Below are 5,441 nucleotides of genomic sequence, written 5' to 3' on the forward strand. Positions count from 1 at the left end.
ATGCAGCCTGGCTGAGCTCTCACCAACAATCCAGTAAATGACGGTAAATGCTTTGTCTTTTGTGTCACATCCAAGGTTCAAAAGGCTTCACTGGTGCGAAAAACCAGTTACATAAGAATTGCCAAACTCAGACAGTGTTCCCTTTTGTACTTAAAATGCTTTGTTTCTCTTTTCTGAGTCATCAACACAGGGAGCACTTTATTTTTGGAAACTTAACACTGATTTACACGTGTGGAAACAAAATGCAGTTCTGTATTGTCACCAACATACACATTGTCTGTAATGCGCACCTCTCCAGAACGAGGCAGCGAAATGAGACGCAGCAGCTTGGATTTTTCCACATGATGATATTGCAGACACTGTGCAGCTTCAAACTTCTGAATCCTCTTTGCCTCCACAAAATTAAAATGGGTATAGTGATTGTCTTTCACTTGTTTGTTGTTTCAGTAAGAAACATTTATGCGCTCTTTCTTCATTATCCCCTCAGTTTGTCTTTTTTGTGTCACATTTACAATCATTTGTCTCAAGCTTGAACTAAATTTGAAACAGTTTTTCTTGTGGGGGGGGGGGTTGTGCAATAACCTCATGGTGTTCCCCTACTCTTTCACTTATTGCTGTGGACAGTGTGAATGATGTGCAGTACAACCCTTCCAGCACACACAGACACTTTCCCACAGATGCTGAAAACTGACTGGACAGCATGTTCTTTATTTGCACTTTTATAAATATGCACTGCACTTTAGATTGTATGATGATCTGCTGAAAGATCTAATATTGCAGTCAAATCTTGCTGCAGTCACTCATTCTATTTATTTATGTCTATGGCTCACTTGCCTCCTGTTGTCTCTGTTTCATCTTAGTATCGCTTTTAGTCATTAGGTTTTAAACTGTAGCCTACATTGTTATGAAACCTTATATTTATGTATGTGACTCTGTTGGCCTGAGGAGGTCACATTATAAAGTGTTGTTATGTACATGCAGTGACAACAAAGTGTCACATCTTATTGGACATATGTGAGTTATTTGTGGTTGCCATTAGTATGTGCTAAATAAATGTATGCATGGACTGCAAAATGGACACCATGACTGTGACACCAAATCTTTAGAGCTCCCCCTACTGACTGGCTGCAGTAAAAGCCATAAACTCCCTCACGTTGACAGATGGAACGTGGATCAAACTATAAAATTAAAATACACATCAAATACATGTTTCTCAAACACGGATTCTGTCATTATAGTTTCTTCTTATCATGAAGTGTTTGAAGTGTTTGTATTTCTGAGAAGTTAAGTTTTAGTTGGTTATATGATTCTAAAAAGAAGATTGATTGACAGCCCTGTTGACAAATATGAGTTCCTTTAGCGTTCTGTGCCGGATTAGCAGAGTAGAGAGAGTATGGAGAGAGAAAATGTAAAATTGTTCTGTGTTTTTTCTCTACCAGTGGTTGAGGAAAAAAGTATCTGGATCTGCTGCACTTTATTAAGAGGCTCTGTCATTATAAATTGCAGGTTTTTTTCCTTTCTTTTTTTAGTTTTCTTGCTTTAAATAGCTACACGCTGAAAAGTGCCTCAGATTGTGCAGCTGCACCATGAAATAGAAAATATCAGCACCAAATGAACTTAGATAAAAAGAGCTAAGCTCAGAAATCTTTAACCTATTCTTTAAGATGTCAGTCCAACACAAAGTCGTGACCCACCATTGCTTTGATGATCGTTCTTATTAAAATACCAGGCTGTAGATTAATGGGAACTTTGATGAAATTTACATACAAAGAGGCAAATTAAACCTATCTATGCTGTCTTCATGTGTGTATGCTCATACCTTATGCAGTTATGTGCTTACCTTGGCAAAGCAGCTTGATGTTGGAAGGGAGTGTGGTGTGGATGTGATTGTTATCTGCAGCGTATGCAATATTTAAAATGAGTGAAATGCAAGCTAGGAGAATCACCAAATAATGTATTGATCCCACTGAACTTCTTAATTGTGAAAGTAGCAATCTTGTCCTTTTTGTAATAGTTAAACAGATGGTGGACAATAAAATGTGACTTTGTGTTTCATGTCCAAGCTTTAACTTTTTTATTAAATCTGGCCAGACGCTTAGCATGGTTCAGACCAAAATCAGCCCAAGATTAAAACAAAACAAGCCTGAATGTAGCCTGAAGCCTTCGGCATGCAATTCCCAATTTGAAAATGGCTGCTGACCAAAAACATCAATCATTTGACATGAAATGTTTAATAAAACAGATTTTATTAGAGCTTTATGCAACACTTATTGGACTGGAAACACTGACCCTTACAAGTGATAAAAAATACTGCAAATATGTGAGAAATAAAAACGATTAAGAGGAGGAAAAGATCTTAGCTAAGAAATGTTCCTTCAAACACTGGCCTGTTTGAGTAACATTTAATAGCCTGTGTCCACTAACGGTGGTTTTTGCATGGAAGGCGCCTATTTTCCTTCACCAATGTACACTACCAGTCAAAAGTTTGGAAACACCTTCTCATTCAAGGGTTTGTATTTATTTTAATTATTTTGAACACTGTAGATTAATACTGAAGACATCAAAACTATGAAAGAACATATATGGAATTATTTAATTAACAAAAAAGTGTTAAACAAAGCAGAATATGTTTTATATTTTAGATTCTGTAAAGTAGCCCCCTTTGGCCTTCATGACAGCTTTGCACACTCTTGGTATTCTCTCAGTCTGCTTCATGAAGTGGTCTCCTGGAAGGGTTTCTAGTTAACATGAGCCTTGTCAAGAGTTCATTTGTAGAATGACTTGCCTTCTTAATGTGTTTGAGACCATCAGTTGTGTTGTTCAGAGGTAGGGTTAGTACACAATGAATAGCCCTATTTGATTAATGTTGTAATCCAGGTTATGGCAAAACCAGATTATGTTATAGTTTTGATGTCTCCAGTATTAATCTACAATGTTAAAAATAATTAGATAAATAAAAACCATTAAATGAGAAGGTGTGTCCACACTTTTGACTGGTAGTGTATATCAAGAAGGGGTGGGACTTGGGACTCTAATGTCAACTCTCAGCATTTTAAAACAGAAGTGGTAGTGCAACAGAAAGAATATGTAATTTGTAACTCTGAGCACCACTGAGAAGCACCCTGAATTGAGGTTGTGGGTACTGCCAGTACAAAAGAAGCCATGAATGGACATAGGCCCTTATTCAGGACATGATAGGAGCCTATTCTAGCATCTGGCCAGGGACTGCAGATGGAAACTTGTCTAGTGGCTAACCCTGGCATACTTTAATATGTACTATCATTGTTAAATATAAATGAATAAATAACCAGACCTTAAGAATTTGAATCCCAAACAAAGTTCCTAAAACACTTCTTTTCAAAGTAGTGTGAGTTTGCAGTCACTCACCTCTCTCCTCAGCGACTCAATGTCACAGTAAACAGCACACACTAACCTCAACATGACATAAAAGTTTGAATGAGAGGCAGGTAAGTAGATTTTCCAGGCAGGTGAGCTGCAACTAAAGCTTCATGATCTCACATCACAGAGGGGGACACTGGCCTTCACTTCTGAAATGAGCCCTCTAACCTCACGCTGTCAGAATGACTGATATACCATCTTAGCGCTGAATCTCTCTCAAGGTGAGGTGTCCAATAATGGCACCTTATGTGTCTCGCTTTTTATGCATCTCAAAATTGCCCCATATTCTCTCTAATATTGTTTTCCTTTTTTAAATCACTAAATTCTCCATTCTGAAACCTTTTTCTCTCAAAATGACATTTTCTCACCTCATTCTTTAAGGTTATTCTTCGCTTCAATTTATGAGCCGCCATATTTGACCTACTAAGTGACCCTTCGCCTTAAACACATTCCAATGCAGCCAACACATTTATTTGGCAGATAAATCATTGCTTACCAAATGCTGGTGGTGTGCAAGGTCAAAGTTGTGGAAGGGGATAAAAATGAAATCACAGAGACGGTGGGTCGAGCTGAGTGCAAACATCAATGTCCTCTGATTTGGTGCTTATACACAATTCAAATAGAGATTTAAGACACCGGTTGTTTGCATGCATTATTCTTAATGAGGCGCACATGGAGCGGGTCACGGTCTGCATCCTCTTATATGATTGAGCTCTGCACAACAAAGACACACAGTATCTATCATCATTTGTCTGTGTGCTGAAAAATAACAGGCAGATGTCGGTCAGTTAAAATAAACCTCTCACAGCTCCAGTCAAGTCTGACCAGCTAACTTCTTCTGCAGCTGCAACAAGTCACACAGTCACCCCAGCAGCACAGAATTAACATGTTTATGAACGTAGCACTTGTGTTCACACCAAAATTAAATACAGTTGTTACTCCTCATTATTCCAGCTGTATTAAAGTGTCCTCAAAACAGATCCTTTGTTAACAAATGAGCCCATCTGGACAAGAGTTGCCAATTAAATTTAATGGACAAATTTGAAAACTACCTGTATACGGCTAAGCAGATAGGTGCTTAGTTAAACAAAGACTTGCACATTTTTAATTGAACTTCTTGGATTAGATGATTGTAATCAAATAAAGATAAAATTATCAGGAGTCAACAAAAAAGGCATCAACTCACTGTATGCCTGCAAAAGCTGGTTATCCAAACACCCAGCAGAGATGCAATCTTATAGCCAGTGATTTATGAGCCCTCGTCCTGGCAGACAGAAGTGGTGTTCAGATCCAGAGAGTGAACTTTTTTAACATGGCCAGATTACAAAGTCTGCACAACAAACCACTCGTCATTATTACCTGACTACGTTAAATAGTCAGGTAGAGGCGCTGATAGAGATATTGAGACTTTTAAAGGTAAAGAAAAAACGTATTTATTCAGTCTGGCTTTTATGTAGGGTTTAACAATTTTATTGCTTACCTTTTACTATAATATTGATTTAAATGTTGCTTTATTATTTTAGTAATTTTAGCTGTTATCTTATTCTATTTTTTTATGTATTTATTCATTCATTCATTTACGTAATTTTTATTTATCTACTAAGTTTTATTGATATTTTTAGCCTAAGTATATATTTTTCAACTCTTATCCTTACCCTTTTTAAATCTATTTATTTTAACTGTTTTTATTCTTAATTTTGATGCTTTGATTTATTTTAATTACACATTTTATTTTTGGTGTGCATTAGTCTCTATTTTATTGATGTAATTCTTATTATTTTTAATTTTTATTATTATTATTATTATTTGTATTATTATTATTATTATCTTCCCCTTATATGTCTTGCCATTGTTTCATTTCTGCTTCTTTCTTGTTTTTCAATCACTGTAAAGCACTTTGGGTTGCATTTGATTTGTATGAAAGGCTCTATATACATGATGATTGATTGATTGAATACTTGATTCTGAATTATTCTGAATTATCAAAACCCCATGACAATGGATAGGAATTCGTAACAGCAAAAGCGACACCAGGAACAATC

Source organism: Notolabrus celidotus, chromosome 12 (genome assembly GCF_009762535.1).
Source record: "Notolabrus celidotus isolate fNotCel1 chromosome 12, fNotCel1.pri, whole genome shotgun sequence".
Classification (NCBI taxonomy): Eukaryota; Metazoa; Chordata; class Actinopteri; order Labriformes; family Labridae; genus Notolabrus; species Notolabrus celidotus.